The 20,817-nt window shown below is 54.0% G+C and overlaps 1 protein-coding gene across 7 annotated transcripts in view; it reads right to left on the bottom strand.

The window, feature by feature from the left end:
- RBFOX3 (RNA binding fox-1 homolog 3) overlaps nucleotides 1-20,817 on the bottom strand; it is a 512,287-nt gene that overhangs the window by 135,583 nt on the left and 355,887 nt on the right. For 5 of the 7 annotated variants that reach the window (XM_032241461.1, XM_032241466.1, XM_032241470.1 and 2 more), the window contains one exon: nucleotides 11,103-11,142. The exons of the other annotated variants lie outside the window; for them this stretch is intronic. The gene's annotated coding sequence lies outside the window, so the exon portion shown is untranslated. The remainder of the gene's footprint in view (nucleotides 1-11,102; nucleotides 11,143-20,817) is intronic. 7 annotated transcript variants of the gene reach the window in all.

Here is a 20,817-nt window from a genome sequence, read left to right as displayed (position 1 = left end):
CACACGACCCCCCCACACACAGCTGCATGTGTATCTGCACACACACATGCACGGATGCCCTGATGTCCGCTGCACACACACACAGCTGCATAGCATGCATGGTCACACGCACACCTCTGCATGCAGACCCTTCCCCTAGAAATGTACCAATGTGGCAGCCCCACTGGGGCGATCCCCAGTGGACAGAATACTTCCATACATGCCCTGGAGGTCTCAGCTGGTCCCTGCAGACCCCCACACAGAGACCCCACCCTGCACCTGGGCCAGGCGGTGACATCTGCCGCACATTCTGCCCGCAGCCCTCCAGGCTGGTGGCGTGAGACGTGGCAGGATGCCGCATGTCTGGTCAGAACGCCAGCAGTTATGAATAAATAATGATGAAGGAGGAGAAAGCGGGGCCGGGGTGCAGGACGCTCCCCCACCGAGGGGTTCTGGGGAAGGGATTCTGCGGCCTGGGCAGCTGTCCTGGGCCAGCGACGCATTCCAAGCTCAGCTGCTCTGCGGCAGCGTCCCTTACCCCAGCACAGCGATAAAGCAAACAACACTTTCAATAATTCAGCAGCAGGAGAGGGGACTTAGGAAGGGAAAATCCTCCTCAGCATCGAGAGAGGGGCCCAGAGGAACAAGGCGAAGGTGTGTCTAGTGGGGGGCAGAGAGATACAGCGGAAGGGAAGGTGCGGTGGGCCGAGGGAAGGCTGCGCAAGGCCGCCTCCCGCATGCCTCGTCCACTCTGCGTGCGTCCTGATCTGAAGAGTCTCAGGGCAGATTTTTCTTCCCAAACAGTGACATACAGTGGCCACTGAGGCAGGACTGCCAGCAAGAGCCTGGGAGTCACCTGGCCGCTCCCCTCCCAGGACACAGGAAACTCCTCTGCAGTCTCCCCACCGTGGATGCCTCCAAAGACCAAGGACAGAGAACTCAGGGGGCCCACCCCCTGGCGGCCAGCTGTCACCTTCAGAAGTTCTTTTAAGCAAGCTGAAATTCGTCTCCCCCAGACTCTCCTTGCTGATCTTAGTTCTACCATCTGAGGCCACAGGCACCGTGTGACCTTCCTCCTCCACAGGCCAGGCTGGCCCTTGAGCTTTCCAAGACAGACCAACCAGCTCTTTCCTGGTCTGGGCACACAGAGCTGGTCCCTGGAGCCGTTTCCCTTAGGGTGCATTTGGATGTCCACCTCATCTTGTCCACTTGGCTACGAAACATCCCCTGGCCCATAGCTGGGAACTCCAGGGTGAACCTAACATTCCAGGTGGCTCTGAGGTCCAGGGATTCCCTCCAGTGATTGGGAGTGGACCTCACCCCTGCCATCTATACAGAAGCAGCTTTGGACGGCAGCCACTTATCCCTGGAGTCACCATCCATCCAGGTTTCCGGGGACACGACTGGTTTACACTGTAATTATTAACAGTGCTCTAGTTTGGAGGATACGTCCTCTGGTCACTCTGATTGTCCTGGACTTGTGATCAACGGCAGCCCCTAAGTCTTCTTCCTCCTGTACTCATCCAACCAGTGTTTTTGGAATTAAGAGCAAGATTTTACATTTAGACTTGTTACATTTAGTTAATTTCACCTCTGGCGCTAGCCAGCAGACCAGGAGGACTATCAGTTATTCCTCTCATCAGCAGATGGATCACAATTTGATCATCACGCCTACTAAAGGTTTACATAAGCCACTGGTAAAAGGCGTGGCTAAGATGGGGTGAGAACAGAGGTTTGTGGCACACCGTTAGAGATGCCCCAGGAGCCAGTGCCCTTTGACCATTCACACGTCACCTCCGAGAAACACGCCCCTGCCATCCAGTCCTCAATGAAAGGAGACCAGCAAGTACACAGCCCACGTGGTACGCACAGTCAGCCTCTCCTCCCCTTTGGAAAGTTCGGCCATCTCCCAGTCTCAAGCTCCCTCCCCGGGCATCACTCGCTGGCCAGCCCTCTCCCCAGCACTGCTCTTCCCCGCTTCCATTCTTTTTTTCCTTTTCTTTTTTTGTTTGAGACAGGGTCTCACTCTGTCACTCAGGCTGGAGTGCAGTGGCACCATCTCGGCTCACTGCAACCTCCACCTCCCGTGTTCAAGAGATTCTCATGTCGCAGCCTCTCAAGTAGCTGGGATTACAAGCATGCACCAACATATCTGGCTAATTCTAGTATTTTTAGGAGAGGCAGGGTTTCACCATGTTGCCTAGGCTGGTCTCGAACTCCTGACCTCAAGTGATCTGCCTGCCTCAACCTCCCAAAGAGCTAGGATTAAGGGTGTGAACCACGAGTCCGGCCCCTGGATCAATTCTGTAAGTGCTCAGCCAGGTGCTTGGTTGCTGGATCGATTCTGGAACTCCTTGTAGCCAAGGGAAGTGTGTGTCTGCGCCTCGAGGACCCGTGGACCCCAGCTGGGCGGGGGGCTGCTGGCAGAGCCAGAGGGCTACCGGGTCCCCCTGCCTCATCAACAAGTCCACAAATGTGTGTGAGGTGCCAGCTGCAGGCTGGGCCCTGTTCCACACCAGGGACCCAGCTTTCAACCAAGCAAGCTAACCTTCCTGCCCTCCTGTGCTTTATCCTGTACCGGGGAGGAGAATCAACAAACATAATTAATTAGAAAATTGTCTTGCACGTCAAAGGGTGTCGGTGGTGGGGGAAGTAGGATGGGGGTCTGGGACGGCAGAGGAGGGGCTGCAGTGTTCAGCCAGGTGGTCAGAGTGGGTGTAACTGATGAGGTGATGTTCAGGCCCCTCTGGATGAGCCCAAAGAAGGGGCTCTGAGGCTCTCTAGGGAGAATATTCCAGCAAAAAGAATACCCCTGGCAAAGGGCATTCCACATCGTGGGGATGTGTCTAGTTATTCAGGGAACCAGTGAGGTGGCCCACGGGCTGGAGTAATGAGAGTGAGCAGGCAGCAGTGGGAGAGGTGGTCAGATCATAGGAGGTCTTATATGGGAGGGTACTGTGAGGACTTTGGCCTTTCTCCAAGAGAAGTAGGAGTCACAGGAGGATTTGGAGCAGAGGAGGAGCATGGTCCAACTTGGGGTTTTGCAGTTCTAGCGTTACCCCCAGCAGCATATTCCCTGAACAAGAGGTGGGCCAGGTGTCTAAAGATGGACCTCATGACCATCTCTGCTCAGCCTGAGGGTTTTCTGAGGACTGCTGTTCACGGGGAGGTGGGGGTGGCTTCCTGGCCTGATTAGCAGTTGCCTGCTATCTATCCTGCCCACCGTGGCCAGGAGAATGCACGGGGTCTGTGACCGCACCCAGCGTGCCCTGGGCGTCACCCTGCAGGGCAGAGGGGGCCTGGGATATGGCAACAATCAGACCTGAGCTCAAATTCCAGACCAGCTGCTGTCCTACTGGGCAGCTTTGAGGAGATTACTTAACCTCTCTGAGCCTCCGTTCCCTTTTTGGTAGAATGGGGATGGCAACATCTACCTTCCTGGGGTGACCAAGGGGGTTTAGCAATCATCAAGAGGGAGGGTCTGGTACACAGGTACTGGATAAAAAAGTCACCACTAATCAAGGGACATGGGCATTTGCAGGTATGTGAGTTAGGAACGAGGGAGCTCGAGGCTGGCAAATTTCTCCACCAGCGTGAGGCTGGGTAAGGACAGATTGGGGCTTGGCCAGGTTGCTCAGGAGGCTCTGGGACCTGCCCGGCCTGGGGGAACCCACTCAGCATTCTGGGCAGTGAGCTCTCGCTCTGGCCTGCACGGAGCACCTGCAGAAGCAGCAGAAGGCCGCGGTGCTTCCAAACCCGCCTCGCTCCCCTTCCCACTCTCCCTCCTTCCCTCTCCCTCTAACTCATCTGCAAGCCCAGCCAGTTGGCAGGCTGGACACCCAGCAGAGGAGCCAGGGAGACTTCTTGCTGGCCTTGGCCGAGACCACCAGCTCCGCGTGCCGGGTCCCCAGAGGCTCATTCCAGCAGAGGAGGAGCAAAGTAAGTCCCAAGAGACCCAGCGAAGCGGTGGCCAGCTGGGGAACACCCGCAGAGGTAGGCTGGGCCTCAGTTTCCGAATGCTTTCCCCTTTTCCTCCAGGGCTGGTGGCCTTTAATCCCATAGACCAGACGCAGGTGCCCCATGGATGTCAGAAATCCAGCCCACCCCGGGAGGGTGAGTACCGTTGAGCCTGAGCTCGCTCAGGGCAGGGGCTGTGTTCGCTCCTCTGCATCTCAAGCATGTCGTGTGTGCTCACTGCACAGGGGAGGAACAGGTCACTCGTGCCACTGGAGGACTCTGCCATCGAAGGATTCAGCACGGGGCCTGGCTCACGTCATGTGTCTGGGGCTGGCGGCGTGGGGAGGCTGACTGGCGGGGGCTACTCTCTGCTCTAGGCTTGTAACTGGACACATGAGATGGCCGAGAGGCAAGGCGCTCAGGGAGGCCCCCACCAGCCCCAGGGACGCAGGCAGGTGGCCTCAGTGTCCAGCGGGGGTGGGAGGAGTCCAGGGCAGGGGAAGGTGTGCTCGGGGCCTCTGTGTTGGTCATGCCGAGGCCAGCGAGGTCCTGAATTGTAGCCATCACCGTGCAGGGTCCTCCACTTTGATCAGCAGGGAGCAGATAGGTACCGCAGCTTTTCAGACACCAACAGGGGTCACACCCGCCTTCTTTGTGGACCCCCCCTCCCCCTCTGAATCCCCTTGAGAGACAAGGGGCCTGGCGGTCGGCATCAGTGCAAGGCCTGCAGGGGCAGAAGGACCCAGGTGTGGGCAGCCAGGCCGGCCGGGGGCGCGCGTCTTCCCTGCCCTCCCTCCATCACAGGGAGCTGGGCCTGCTCCTCCTCCTAAGCCGCTCACAAGCCTCTCCTGTCGCCTGTGCTGTCTTAAGTGGGATTGTGTCAAGGGCTCACTATCTTGCCTGTCCTCCCTGGCCCTATCTGCGGGCTCTCTGCGTTCCCTCTGGCCTGGGCCTTGGCAAAGCTGTCCGCTCCGGAGGAGGCGGGGCGGCCACGGAGCCTGGGAGAGAGGTGCGAGTCCTGCTCTCCCCACCGTGACGCCTCCCGCTCCCCGAAAACCAGGGAGAAATTACTCTGCCCAAGCGGAGCACGCCCAGACAAGCCTCCTCTCCAGCTGTAATTAATACTCTGGGGAGAACACAGGCGCGGGGTTTTTATACTTCCACACAAACACACGCACACACACAGACTTCTTTCTGTTGTCCTCCGATCCCATCTCAAATGTTTCATGCCCTGCTGCTTTCGTGGGTAGCACAAATCCGCCCGGCTGGATATATCCAGAAAGCCAAGGGAGACACCAGGGACCCTCCTCTGGTTCTGCGATGCAGGACCTGAGTTTGGGAGCTGATTTACCAGCGAGCAGTGCCCACGCTGCACCCCTGCTGTGCAGCAAAGCCGCTTTGGCCTTCTCAGAGTCACACGTGGCCGAGAGTTTGCGTTAACCCTTCGTGGTCAACATTCTGGGGCATCTCTTTATTCCCCCCCCAACAGAAGCTGAACTGATGCTCTAGTCCAAACACACGCGTGTGCACACCAAGCGCTCCTGCCCCTGACGCGTATTACAGAACCCTCTGGTGAGGCAGGAGCCGTGCAGTCCCACGAAGCTAGGATGCTTGCAACTCTGACAGTGGAAATTGTCTCTCAAAGGACAGGAGAGGTCCGGGCGCCGTGACTCATGCCTGTAATCCCAGCTCTTTGAGAGGTCTGAGGCGGGCAAATCACTTGAGGTTAGGAGTTCAAGAACAGCCTTGCCAACATAGTGAAACCCCATCTCTATTAAAAATACAAAAAATTAGCTGGGCTTGGTGGTGTGTGCCTGTAATCCCAGCATTTTGGGAGGCTGAGGCAGGCAGATCACTTGAGGTCAGGAATTTGACACCAGCCTGACCAATATGGCAAAATCCCATCTCTACTAAAAATACAAAAATTAGCTGGGTATGGTGGCGCATGCCTGTAATCCCAGCTATTCAAGAGGCTGAGGCAGGAGAATCTCTTGAACCCGGGAGACGCAGGTTGCAGTGAGTTGAGATGGTGCCACTGGACTCCAGCCTAGGTGACAGAGCGAGACTCCATCTCAAACAAAAAAAAAAAGAAAAGAAAAAAAGAAGAAAGAGAGGAGAGCTGATGTGAGTGTTCTGTGTCTCCCACTGGTCAGAGAGCTCCTTTGGGGTGGCATGATGAGGCACAGAGGGGGATGGGCTCAGAAATCAAGCCTATGACATCCGCAGTCTCCTACAGGGAGCCTCGACCTCTCCAGGGAGATTCTCAGTGTGAAAAGAAGCCTGAACAACGAGGGCTGTGGCCTTGCCTTGGCCCCTTCCAACGTGGGCCTGGGCGAATGACTGACCCATCCTAAGCCTCAGTTTCCTCATCTGTAGAATGGGGACACCAGGGCTGCTCCTGCCTTCCAAATAGGCCTATTGCAAGGATGACACGGGATGGCAGGTGTCACCTGCAGTGACCTGTGTCCAAGCTCCTTGTCAGCGGGAGATGCTGTGTCCAGATAAAGGACTGGGTGTGCCTGAGCCAGCGGAGGCAGGTGCAGGGGTCATGATTTGGAACACCAAGCAGGCTTAGCTTTCCATGGGCCCTCCTCAGCTGTTCTCACTGGGGGCAAGGAGGGTGCACCTGGAGGCACAGTGGCACATGGGGAGAGGGAGGCTGGTTGGTTTGTTGGGGGTCTCTAGATTCCCTTCTCCCAGGTTTTCTGACATTCCCCACCACCCAATCTTTGAGAGTTGGAGATATTATTTCTCTCTCTCTTTCTCTCCTTATTCATTTTTTTTTTTTTTTGAGATGGAGTCTCACTGTGTCACCCAGGCTGGAGTGCAGTGGCACGGTCTGGGCTCACTGTCACCGCTGCCTCTGGGTTCAAGCGATTCTCTTACCTCAGCCTCCCAAGTAGTTAGGATGACGGGCATGTGCACCACGCATGGCTAATTGTTTGTATGTTTAGTAGAGATGGGGTTTCACCATGTTGGCCAGGCTGGTCTCGATCTCCTGACCTCAAGATCTGCCCACCTCGGCCTCCCAAAGTGCTGGGATTACAGATGTGAGCTATGGCGCCCAACTCTCCTTATTCTTGACAATCAAAATTTTCCTGAGAAGAAATGCCGTGAAGTGCTCTTGCTAAGCCTTTCCAGAGCTACGTCCCGGCCCCTGCAGAGCGCTCCCCATTGAGGAGAGGAGGCTCTTCTCAAGGCCTGGGAAGCAAAGGTGTTTGTCTCTACACTAGGACTGTGTGTCCCAGGCCCACGAGTGCTTCTGACAGCCCTGCACCCTCGCTCCTTCCCCCCGCAGGGGACTGGGGACAAGGGCCAGGCCCAGCCTGTGTATGTGCCTGGATGTGTCCAGCCGCCGGGCAGTTACTGCGGAGACAGATCTGGTGTGACGAAGAAACACGTTCTGCTCCTGGTCAAGATGGAGAAATGGGGACGGATGTGCCGCCTCCTAGAACCACAACAAGCTGAAGAATAGTTTTCAAGACACTGAACAAGACACCATGAAGTGCAGCGACCCCCAGCGCTGGTCACAGAGGACTGGCACGATCGTCCCAGCTGACTGTCTGGAGGAAGTTTTCAGGCCGTGGTGCAGGGACCCCACGTGAAGCCTCGTGGACTCCCCGAGTTGAGGAGACAGAGCTGAGAGGCGGGGAGACAAGGTGGCTGGAGTTGTAAGAAAGAGCACTGGGGAGAAGGAGCTGGACGGAGAAAGAGCTCTGTAAATAAATACTCAGAGGGTCCCACTGAGCACTCAGCTGAGCACTGATCAGCACAAGCTTGGGAGGAAACCACCCAAGGCGGAGGCAAGAACTCCCCGGAGGGATGAGGGACCAGGGACCCAGTTCTCAGCACCCTCACGGGCCAGGAGTAGCTCAGTCCTCACTAGTCGGATTGGACCAGGAACTCTTTACTGTTCGCCGGGTACTGGGTAGAGCCTGCAGAGTCTTGCCTTACTAGCAGGAATAATCAGACCTAGAATAAATACAGCCCCGGGCACATCGGGGTTATATTTATTGTAAAATAAGATTGCCTTTGTTAACACAATCATTTATGTAGAAAACCTGATGCAATTGACACAAAATCTACTAGAACTAGTAAACGGATTTAGCAAGGCTGCAGGACACAAGATCAATGTACAAAAAATCTATTTTATTTCTATACACTAACAATAATCAATCAGAAACGGAAAGAAAAATATCATTTTAAGAAGCATTAAAATACGAATGACATTGGCAATAAATCTAAGAAAAGACGTGCAAAATCCATACACTGAAAACCACAAATCATTGACGAGAGAAATTAAAGAAGTTCTAAATAAATGGAGAGAAATACCTTGTTTATGAGTCAGAGGGTCCAGTATTGTTAAGGTGTCAGTGATGGCTGTATTTGTCCATTCTCATTCGGCTATAAAGAAGTACCCAGTAATACTGAGTAATTTATAAAGGAAAGAGGTTTAACTGACTCACAGTTCCACAGAGCTGGGGAGGCCTCAGGAAATGTACAATCATGGTGGAAGACACCTCTTCACAGGGCGGCAGGAGAGGGAATGAGTCCAAGCACGGGAAATGCCAGACACTTATAAAACCATCAGATCTCATGAGACTCACTCATTATCACCAGAACAGCATGGGGAAAACTGCCCCCATGATCCAACCACCTCCCCGCTGCCCCGCCCTTGACACCAGGGATTACAATTCAAGGTGAGATGAGGGTGAGGACAGAGAGCCGAACCATAGCAGTCCCTCAGACTCACAGATTCAATACAATCCCGATCAAAACCCCAGCTGGCATTTTTTTTTCTTAGAAATTCACACACTAATTCTAAGACTCATAAGGAAATGTAAGGGGCCTAGAAGAGCCCACACAACTTTGAAAAAGAAGGATGAAGAACAGGAAGATTGCCTGATTTCCAGACCTACTATGAAGCCATGCAGTCACTGTAACAGCTGTGGAAGGACTGGTATCGAGGCAGACCAGTAGATCCAAGAAACAGAATATCAAGCCCAGAAGCAGACTCACATACACTGACAACTGATTTTTGATAAGACTGCAGGGATAATTCAATGGGAGAAAGGATGATCTTTTTAATAAGTGATAGTGAAATCATTGGACGTCCATATGCAGAAAAATAAACTTCAATCCATAGCTTGCCCCGTGCCAAAGCTAATTCGAGATGAATCATAGAATGACATGTAAAACCTGAAACTACAGAACATCTAGGAGAAAGCATAGGAGAAAAAAAATATCTCCTTACATGTTAGCAAAGAAGACATAGTAAATGTCAAATAACCCTGTGAATAGATTCTCAACATCATGAGTCACTAGGGAAATATAAATTAAAACCCCAGTGAGCTGCCACTACACACCTAGTCAAATGGCTTGTTGTAAAGACTGACCACACCACGTGTTGAGGAGGATGAAGAACTGCCGTTCTCACCCATGGCTGGTGGGAACGCAGAGTCGTGCAGCCACTCTGGAAAGCGGTTTGGCACTTACTTCCGGAGTCGAAATACACTTACCTTGGGATCCAGCCATTTCACCCACGAGAAAAGAAAGAATATGCCCATGCACAGACTTGCACACAAATATTCCCGGCAGCTTTGCTTGCAACAGTCGAAGCAGCCCAAATGTCCTCTAAAGAGTGAATGGGTAAATGCCTTGTAGCCCAGTCCCAGCGTGAAATACGACTCAGCCGGAACAAGGAAGAAGGTATTTATAGGCACGACAGCACAGAGGAACCGCCGAATAACTGCGATGAGTGAAAGAAGACAAGGAAAAAAACGACTAGAGATGCTACGATCTATTTATATAAAACTCAGAAAATAGCAAATGCTCTACAGTGACAGGAAGCAGAGTCCGTGTTTGCCTTGTAAGAGGTGATCGGTGGGGTGCGAGGAAGAGATGAGGAAGGGGCACAACGTAATGGTTGGGGGGTGAATATATCCATTATCTCGATTGTGGTGATGGTGTCATGGGCATCCATACGTATCAAAGCGTATCAAATTGCACACTCTATGTGAAGTTTATCATACGCCCACTGGACTCCAATAAAGCTATTTAAAAAATAAACATGCAAAAATCCGAGTTTACAGAGCCAGGCAAATTGCCACATCAATACTTAGAGTGCAGATAGATTCTTTTTTTTTCTTGTTTAATGGAGTCTTGCTCTGTTGCCCAGGCTGGAGGGCAGTGGTGCAATCTCGGCTCACTGCAACCTCTGCCTCACGGGCTCAAGCGATTCTCATGCCTCAGCCTCCTGAGTAGCTGGGATTATAGGGGCCTGCCACCATGCCCAGCTAATTTTTGTATTTTTAGTAGAGATGGGGTTTCACTACATTGGCCAGGCTGGTCTTGAACTCCTGACCTCAGGTGATCCGCCTGCCTTGGCTTCCCAAAGTGCTGGGATTACAGGCGCCAGCCACTGCTCCCGGCCCATTAAATGCATTTTCGACTTATACTATTTTCATCTTACAATGGGTTTATCAGGACGTAGCCCCATCAAAAGTTGAGAAACATCATGCTTTTATAATAATCCCCCCAAAGTAAAACTCTGAAAGTGAATCCGAGGAGGGGGTCAGCCGCGCGTGGGTAGTCGGGGTTGGGGGTATGGGGCAAAGGACTGATGGGCTCAGGCGGTAGCAACCAGTCCCCCAGTGAGGGTCGACACTGGGAACTGAGCTGATCTCTGAAGCCCCTTCCCCGAGGAGACCGGGCCATGGAGGTGAGTCAGACCACCCTGGACCAGCGAGCTGGGGCTGCCTGAGGGATGGGGGGCTATGCACTGAGCACCTGGGGTGGGGGACCTCAGGGCTGGGGGAGGGAAGGGATCAGGAAGAACATGATACTGCTTCACGGGCCAGCCAGAATCGCCTAAAAACAATCGCCCTCCATCCTTACCCCATTCACCCACTTCCCTTTCAGCCCCTCTGCCCCTCAGCCCTGCCTTCCCAGCATGTTGGGGTCGCCCGTGGGGGACAAGAGAGAAGAACGACGCAGAGGTGCTAAACGGCGCCCAGCCCTCCCTCCACAGCCCCCAAACTCTTCCTCCCTCCGGTGGCCGGGAAACCCCAGAAACTCCTGGCTTTCATTATCGGCAGCTCCCGAGATGTTCAACATGCTCATATCTGTCAAAAACTATTCAGGAAAAATAGAGAAAGTCTTTATACCTTTTATTCAGCCAATTTTCCCCGAGGCACTCTGGGCTCTCTAAGAAAAGAAAAAGAGAGAAAGGAGAGAGAATCACAATCAATGCTGTCATCACGCATCTGGTCGCTGGCGATGCTGTTTGCTCATCGACTAGGGAAGTCTGGAGGCGGAAGCAACATCTCCCCGGGAGTCCGAGGAAACCTGCCCAGGTTAACCTCCGGCTGCCATCTGCATCTCAAGCATGGCTGGGAGGTGGCGTTTATGTCACAGGTGGAGATAAAACAACACAGGGCACCGTGGACCGGCCGCCCAGACTCATTTGCTCTGACTCCGGGATGTTCTTGTTTTTTCCCCCAGCTTCCTTCCTGTGCCTCAAACTCCAAGCAATCCCCTTCTCCTTCTCCTAGCATCCCCTCAACCTGGTTTTGAGGTTGTCCACAAAGGTAGGCCCTGTGGCTTGTCCACAGATCAGGCACCGTGGCTTCCTGATGGTGATGATTAGCCCCTCACTGAGTTTCCTCTACCACACTGCGGGGATTTGCTTCCTCCTCCAGTTGCAGGGCGGGGGTCCCTTTGAGTGTGATCACCGCATGCAATTCATTTTATTTATTTGTTTGTTTTTGGAGACAGGGTCTCACTCTATTGCCAGGCTGGAGTATAACAGTGCAATCTTGGCTCACTGCAACCTCTGCCTCCCGGGTTCAGGCGATTCTCGTGCCTCAGCTGCCCGAGTAGCTGGGACTACAGGTGTGCACCACCACGCCCAGCTAATTTTTGGTATTTTTGATAAAGATGGGGTCTTGCCGTGGGACTCAGTGCGGTCTCAGTGAGCCATCTGCGGCTGACCCCCTCCTCGGATTCACTTGCAGAGTTTTACTTTGGGGGGATTATTATAAAAGTATGATGCTTCTCAACTTTTGATGGGGCTACGTCCTGGTAAACCCATTGTGAGGTGAAAATATTATAAGTTAAAAATACATTTAATGGGCCAGGAGCCGTGGCTCGAGCCTGTAATCCCAGCACTTTGGGAGGCCGAGGCGGGCAGATCACCTGAGGTCAGGAGTTCAAGACCAGCCTGGCCAATGTCATGAAACCTCATCTCTACTAAAAATACAAAAATTAGCTGGACATAGTGGCATGCACCTATATCTCCTCAACCTGGACGTTCATTTTAATATCATTAAAGAAAAGTCTTTGAGCGAATTCTAAACCCCACCAAACAGAATTCTAGAGGCAGTCGCTGTGTGTTATTGTATATCAGTGATGGGGACAGACTGGCAGGGACCACACTGACTCACTTTATCGTCCGGGGTCCGGGGCCCGAGGCCAGGGTATCCGCTTCTGCCTAAAGTCGCAAAGCTAGCTCCCGGGGGGCTGGGACTGCACACATGTGCCAGGACACCTCCCTTTTCTCAGTAGGTCATTGAGGAGTTTGGAAACAAAAGGGTATGTGTACAGCGTGCTTTAAACGAACATGTTCTTCCTTCATTTGAGTAATGTTTCATAATTTTCCGTGTACATGACTTGCACATTTTCTAACTGTGGTAAAATACACATCATATAAAATGTACAATTTTCACGGTTAAAATATACAGTTCAGTGGTATCGAGCAGATTCACACCACTGTCATTCCCCACCACTCTGATGCCTGAACCTTTTCACTCCCCGAAAAGGAAAATCCATCCCTGTTAAGACGCCACTCCCTGTCCCCAGCCTCCCATGCATTTGTGTATGCGTGCATATTTCTTTAAGCTTAGGGTAAGAAGTGAAAGCAAGTGAAAATCCTCTGGAGTTGAAAGACGGCCAGACTCAGCCTCTTTCTTGAGATCTAGAAAAACCGCCACCACTCTCCTCATCCACATCGCTGTAAAAAGGTAAGCACGGTGATTTATCCTGCGTGTTTTATGAACCAGGCACTTCCTGTACATTGTTTCATTCTGACCTCCCGACAGCTCCAGAAGGCAGACCCCGGGTTCCTGGGATCACAGGCACGCGCCACTGCATCCGGCAAACTTCTGACTCTTCCCCTTCTTCAGATAAAGAAACCAAGGCCCCAGCTGGTGAAGCAGCTGTGGCCACAGCGACTGGGTCAGCCGACCCGTCCCCCAGAGCAGGTTCCCGGATCTCCGCCACCACCCCCCCACCGCCGCCCCGTCTCATCCACAGGTGGGGATGAGCACCCCACCCTGCGGGAGGTGAGAATGAACGTGACTGCAGAATGCTGATCTGCGCAGGGCCTGGCTTCCCTGCTGGAGTCTGTGCAGATCACAACGGCGGTACTGGGTATGTCACAGGTGGGTCCCTCCTGGCCACATCAGAGAGGACCGTGGGTGGAGGAGCAGCTGACCTTGAATTGGGCACTGGGCAGGCCATTTCCAAGGTGGCCCCGTGGAGGTCCTGTTCTCCTCCCCAGGAAAATGGAAAAGCCAGCTTCTGGCCCGTGGAGCTGTTTCCACACACAGCACACAAAGCGTGTGACACTGAGAAGCGCAGGGGTGATGGGAAGACACTGCCAACGAGTCACTTAGAAAGGAAATGCGTCATCTAAGCGGCTTTCACAAACTGCTGCCTTTGTTGATTTGGGGGATTTTCTTTTTCTTTTTTTGAGACGGAGTCTCGCTCTGTCACCCAGGCTGCAGTGCAATGGCACGATGTCAGCTCACTGCAACCTCTGCCTCCCGGGTTCAAGTGATTCTCCTGCCTCAGCCTCCCAAGTAGCTGGGATTACAGGCGTCTGCCACTACGACTGGCTAATTTTTGTTTTTTTCAGTAGAGACGGGATTTCACCATGTTGGTCAGGCTGGTCTCGAACTCCTGACCTCAGGTGATCCACCCGCCTCGGCCTCCCAAAGTGCTGGGAATACAGACGTGAGCCACCATGCCCAGCAGAACTTTTTTTTATTGGTGATTTCTTTTCTTGAAGTGAGTTGTGTTTCCAAGTCAATACCATTTGGTTCCATTGAGTCCAGCCCCGCTGAACACACACACATTCGGATGTGGAGCCAGGACCTGAACTCTGGAAGGGTTGTCTGCGGCTCTGCTGGAGGGGGGACCTGGCCCGTGGGCTAAGGAGGTGAAGCAGGGCTAAGTCAAGCATTCGGGATTTCACCTCTCCTCCCGAATGCCTTGTGTGTTCTGCCCTTTCTCCTCCACTGGCCCAGACTGCGCCCAAGCTGTCGGATTTCCTCCCAGCACAAGAACAACTTTCAGCCCTGGAATTCCCAGTCTTTGGGCCACATCAGCCCAGATGGGAGCTGGCAGAGCGTCCCGCCACCCCACCTTCCCTGCCTCTGCAAGTCCTTCTCTTCCGAGTGATTCCTGACATCGCTTGAGTTCTCTTAAACACGACACATGCTTGCGAGCATCTTTATTTGGTCAAAGTGCAACACGTCCTACCTGCACTGCTTGAACCCAGGGGCTGGGCCCCATTGCAATCACCAAAGAGTCTCCATTTTTGGAAGCTCCAGAACTAGAGGGTGGTCAAAGAGCCGGCCAAGCTCGATGCCTCAACAACGGATCCAACCTGTGTCCTTGGCACTTCGGCCAGGAGCTCCCCCAGCCCGGCTTCGTCCTCCATCCTTCCATAGAACCTCCAGGTCACGGAGTTCCCTGCGCCTCCCCAGAGGCCTTTGTGTGTGGAAAGGAAGGCGGTCTCTGTGCGGAGCAGCCCACATTTTGGGAGACCACTCCGGTGGTGGCCTGGCTGCCCGTCCCTGGGACGGCACCTGGCTTCGTGTTTCTGAGATGAATGTCAGCCCCCCTGTTCTATGCTCTCAGCATTTTCTATCTCTCCGGCCCCTGCCCCACCTGCCCACTCCTGGGGTCGGGGGGAAGGAGGGAGCCCTCGGGCTGGGCCTTTCGGATGCCATCCCGCCGCGTGCTCCCAGGGTCAGGAAACACGCAGCGGAGTCTCAGCCTCGCTGTTAGCAAACACTGCTCTCAGCCGCTCAGCGGGATAATCAATTATGGTAATTTTTGCCTCGTGAATCAGGTTCCTGGAGGAACACAGGCATCAGCACAGTGGTGTGGACTTCCCCCAGTGCACCTGCAGTCACGCCCTCAGCAAAGTCCAAACAGAGAGCAGAGAGGGCAAGACCCACCTGCCAGGCTCGGACTGTCTCCACACTCCCAGCGCATGCCCTGACTGCCCACTCCCCCAGGACAGGGTGGGTGCTGCACGGCTCCACACTCTTCCCGGGGAGCAACGTGGGCTGTGGATGGGGTGGGCGCCCAACGTGGAGCCCCTGGTCTGCCTTCCTACCAGACTGTGAAGCCCCCATGGGCAGAGACCATATCTTAGAGGTCCCAGTGTCCCCAGACACTGGTGTGGGGCCACCATGGATGGGAGGCAGTGGATGTTTGCCGCATGAATGAACAAAGGAATGAACTTGTAAAGGTGAGTGTTTGCCTCCCTCCAGAGGTTAGAACTGGACCCCTGTTTTTTTTTTTTTTTTTTTTTTTTTTTTTTTTTTTTTTGAGACAGAGTTTTGCTCTTGTTGCCCAGGCTGGAGTGCAATGGCACAGTCTCGGCTCACTGCAACCTCTGCCTCCCAAGTTCAAGCAATTCTCCTGCCTCAGCCTCCTGAGTAGCAGGGATTACAGGCATGTGCGATGATGCCCGGCTAATTTTTTTTTTTTGTATTTTTAGTAGAGATGGGGTTTCCCCATGTTGGCTGGGCTGGTCTTGAACTCCTGACCTCAGGTGATCCACCTGCCTCGGCCTCCCAAAGTGCTAGGATTACAAGCGTGAGCCACCGCGCCCAGGCTGGTCTTCTGTTTTGAAGCATGGGATTGGGTCCTTTAAGACTGATATTTGCTCCTGGGGAATCCCAGCCGTGGCTGTGCATTTATCCACCCGGAGAGGACTTTTCTTGAGTTCTCCCTCCCTGTCCCATTGCTCCTTTAGGCCCCTTATTCCACCTGGCTCACGGCTCAGCCTCCCGCCTGCTCACCAGTTCCTCCAAAGATGAGGTCCTTGTGGGCTCTCCCCTGCAATTCTCCTCCAGGGCATGTGATTCCGTCTTTATTTAACTCCGTCCAAACGACGGAGGTCTCCCACTCCCGCAGACTTTAACCCTAGCTATCCATAAAAGATTTCATTCTTCAGAAATTAAACCGGGGCTTGCTTGCGTGGCCCTTGAAATGAAATGCACATGTGTCCGTTAGTAAAACTCATTGTTAGTGAATCACGCAAGACAACTGGCCAGAAAAAACCCTCGTGCGGAACTCAGACCACTCCCACCGATCGGTGGGTCTTCGGCTTCACGGTCACCCATACATCCCTTCTCTCCCCAGTTAGGTGTGAGTTACTTGATTCTGGCGAAGGTCTAGAAAGGCACAAAGCAAGTGGAACATGGATTTCTGCCTGGCTGTGTCCTGGCTCTTTGATAAAGTCAATTTATTAACAGTGGCCACCATGTCTTTTATTTAATGAGCATCTACTGTGTGTCAGACACGGAATATAATCATTGACCTAAAGTCAGCCCCATTAGGGACACATTCTTACCCTTGATTCCAAGATGAGAAAAGGGATGCTCTGATACTTTCTGATGCTTCTCCTGGTCTGTTTCACCTTGTTTTTTAAATTTTTCAATTAAAAAAATTTTGGGGCCAGGTTCGGTGGCTCACGCCTGTAATCCCAGCACTTTGGGAGGTAGAGGCGGGTGGATCGCCTGAGGTCAGGAGTTCGAGACTAGCCTGACCAACATAGTGAAACCCTGTCTCTACTAAAAATACAAAAAGTTAGTTGGGCGTGGTAGCAGGCGCCTGTAATCCCAGCTACTCAGGAGGCTGAGGCAGGAGAATCACTTGAACCCGGGAGGCGGAGGTTGTGATGAGCCAAGATTGCGCCATTGCACTCCAGCCTGGGCAACAAGAGTGAGACTCTGTCTCAAAAAAAAAAAAAAAAAAAAAAATTTTTTTTTGGAGCAGGATCTTGCTGTGTTGCCCAGGCTGGAGTGCAATGGCACAATCATAGCTCACTGCAACCTCGATCTCCTGGGCTCAAGTCATTTTCCAGCCTCAGCCTCCCAAGTAGCTGAGACCATAGTCATGCACCAACATGCCTGGCTGGCTATCTATCAACTATCACTATTTTTTTGGTAGAGATGGGGTATCTCAGTATGTTGCCCAGGTTGGTCTTGAACTCCTGGCCTCAAGTGATCCTCCCACCTTGGCCTTCCAAAGTGCTGGGGCTATAGGTGTGAACCATGGCACTCAGCCTGTTCCACTCTAACTAGGTAAAGCCCTCTGTATAATGCCATCCTGCACTTCTGGGGAGTTGCTATGTGGAGATTCTGTCATTTTGGGACACCTGCACCTCTTCTTAACTCCACTGGAAAGGACAACTGAATCAGCCACAAATGATGGCTGAGAAGGCGGGCAGAGAACAGAGGGACCTGTCCTGGTGCCAGGGTTAGGAAAGCTGACCCAACTGAGGCTGGCATGGAAGGTGCTGAGGAAGATCACCGTGAACACTTGGAACTGTCTGTGTGGGAGGAAGCTTGAACGTCTGAAGCAGGGAGATGGTTTCTGTCTCTTCGGCTGCCATGATAATACCATAGACTGGGGGCTCAAACAACAGAAATGTTTTTCCCCCGGTTCTGGATGCTGGAAGTCTGTGATTAGGGAGCAGTGTGGTCGGGTGCTGGTGAGGGCTCTCTTCCTGGCTTGCAGACGGCCGCCTTCTCACTGCGTCTCCACATGGCAAGGAGGCAGTGTGAAACCAGGCTCCCTGGTGTCTCTTCTTTTAAGGGCACTAGTCCCATTGCACAAGGGACCCTCCCTCATGACCTGATCTAACCCTAATCACCTCCCAAAGTCCTGGTCTCCAGATACCATCCCACGGGGGGTTAGGGCTCCCACATAGGAATTTTGGGGGGTGACCCACATTCAGTCCAGCACACACAGTTTCCGAATATCCACTCTATTCTCTGCTTTTCTTCCTTCCACGTTTTCCTAAATGTGCAGTGACGGTGCCTGGACCTAGTTTGTGGTCAGAGTAGATTTACTGGGTGTTGTGCGAGTTCCCGCAGCAGTGGCACTGGTGCCAGGAAAGGCCTCGGGAGCTCTGGTTCCCAGCGTGCTGCTGCTGGTCGCGGGTGCCACCTGGGGAGCATCGGGGCGGGGCGGGGCGGGGTGGGGCCATGCATGCGGAGGGTCCTCCGGGCAGCTTTGAGACGCTGCCCATGCACCGCTGTCTTGTTGTGTTACTTCGGATTTTATGAGACGATCTGCTTGTGCCCATTCCCTAAGGGGACTTGGAGGTGAAGGTGCAATTTTGTCAATAAAAAATCAGCTGTGGGTGGCTTCAACCTGGCTTGTGGTGATGGTGATCAGAGCAGGAGAGAGACATCCATTTAATGTGAGGAAAGGGGAGAGGAGGGGAGGGGAGCATCGGGCAGGACAGGGCAGGGGAGGGGATCTGGCTTATGGCTCTGAGCCATCATTAGGAAGACCAGGGAGTTCTAGCAGGTTCTGGCCATCACAGTGGCCCCTGGAGTGGCTTTGGGCTCTGAGTACACAGCCCATACTTAGGCTCATGGGAAAGGCCACCCCCTTACTGGGCCTCCCCAGGGCAGCAGGGCAGGGGTTAGGGTTACACGCTGTGCTCAGAGCAGTTTGGCCTCCTCTCCAGGGAAGCCCAGCCAGGGCTCGGAAGCAACCTGCCTGCTGTCCCGCCGTCAAGGTCCCTCCGGGCACTCTAGGCCTTTAGCTCTGCTCCAGTGGGGCCTTACTCTCCCTCTGCCTGCGTGGACCCTGCCGTGGGCCCCATGACAGCAGCATGCACGCCTCATGCTTGCTGAATGCATGCCAGGCCTCCTGCTGGGGACTGTGCTTTTGTGGGGTTTTATCACTGATGATGTCATTTCCAAACGCCCCTGGGGGCAGGTACGGCGATCACTTCCAGTTTCCAGACATCAAATCTGAAGCCTGGGGAAGGGAAGCAGTTGGCCCTAAATGCCTCGGCTGGTAGCAGGTGCAGCTGGAGTTTTCGTTGAGACCTGCCTGACAACAGGCTGACCAGAGCTGATCATTCCGCTCAGGGCGAGCACTCCCGGATAGAGCCTGGAGCATCAGAGTGAGCAGGGGGCAACCCAACTTGGCCCCGGGCGCAAGCCCACTGTGCTTCTTTTCTCATTGCTGGGTCCAGTGCCAACCTGCCTCCAGCCCCAGCACATGTGCCACCTCAAAGCCCAGCGTCAGCCCAAACCTTCTGTGGCCGGTTGATTCTTCTGGCTGTGCTGGGCTTTGCAAGGCCCATGTGCCTTTGCCCAGGGGTGTCATTTGGGACTGCAGACTTGGCCACAGTCGATTTCTTGGGTGAGATATTAGGGGTTCTGTCTGGTGGGGTGAGGTCTGCAGGCACCTGGCTGCCCTCATGTGAGGGGCTGTGGGGAGGGTGCCGTCTTTGCATGAGTGGAACTTCGCGCACACCTGTCGACTGAGCTGAGCTCACTGGCCCACCACTGGGCATTTACAACACCCAAACTGTGCCAGGGACTCTATCGCATGTCCCCCACTTGTCCCGGTAAGCCAGGCTCAGAAACAGAAGCCCAGAGAAGGGATTTTCCCAAGGCTGACACAACTTCCAAGGGGCAGAGCCAAGAGAAGAAGGCCCAATGCCACCAAGCAGATGGCAGTGGGGGAGACAGAGAACCCACTGAGACTGCAGAAATGGCCGTCAGGCCTGGGGCGGGGGTGGATGGGAGGGCCAGAGTGGCATCTCCGCCCTGAAGTGCTTCCAGACAGCCAAGCTTCGGGGGCTGGAGCCCAGCGTTGGGTCATCTCCACCCATCCACAGACACCCACAGCCTTCCGCATGCGGAGGAGATGCCGCCACACAGGCTGCAATGCTCTCCCCGGAGTCCATGTCTGCCCAGAACCTCATTTGGAAACAGGCTCTTTGCAGGTGTAATTAGTGAAGTGAGGTCAGAGTGGAACCGAGTGGAATGAGGAATCCAATGCCTGGGGTCCTCGTAAGAGGAGGAGAGGACCCTGGGGGACCTGCACTGGGAGAAGGGGCCTGAGGATGGAGGTGGAGATTGGGGGGAGGAGCCACAGGCCGGGGCGCACTGGAAACTGCTGGGGCTTGGAAAAGAGGAGCCTGCCCAGGACTTTCAGACGGCAGAGCCCTGCGACACCTGCATTCCAGACCTCACGGCTCCGTCTCCAGAGCTGTCAGAGAATAGTACACGGCTGTCCTGTGAAGCCTCCCAGTGTGTGCTTGTCTGTTAGGGCAGCCTCAGGGGAGTAGCTCACCCACCCTCCCCGCGGCTGTCTCTCACCTTCAGGGCAGTGCCCACGAGGGCGGTGGGGCACAGTGGGCCTGGCTTTCACCCCCTGCCTGTAGCCCAGACACCCTGGGCTTGCTGGGACTGGTTTCCAGAGCATGGTGGCCCTTTCTTCATGGTCACTGCCCTCCCACAACGTCTCCATGATGCTATTCCTGACTGCGCAAACCCTGCCACATAGACCCCTCCTAGAGCCCTCCCTTCCCTTCCCTTCCCATCTTTCCTTTCCTCTTTCTTCCCCACTTCCTTTCCTTCCTTCTTCTTTCTTCCTTCTTTACCTTCCCTCCCCTCCTCCCCCCTCCCTTCCTCCCCCTCCCTCCCTCCCTCCTTCCCTCCCTTCTTTCCTTCCTTCCCCTCCCTCCTTCCCTCCCTTCTTTCCTTCCTTCCCCTCCCTCCCTTCCTTCCTTCCCCTCCCTCCCTTCCTTCCTTCCCCTCCCTCCCT

The sequence above is a fragment of the Sapajus apella genome, unplaced genomic scaffold (assembly GCF_009761245.1).
Source record: "Sapajus apella isolate SASKATOON/1434 unplaced genomic scaffold, GSC_monkey_1.0 scaffold48, whole genome shotgun sequence".
Taxonomy (NCBI): domain Eukaryota; kingdom Metazoa; phylum Chordata; class Mammalia; order Primates; family Cebidae; genus Sapajus; species Sapajus apella.
The sequence above is the reverse complement of the archived record's forward strand: the minus strand, read 5'-3'. Positions and strand labels throughout refer to the sequence as shown.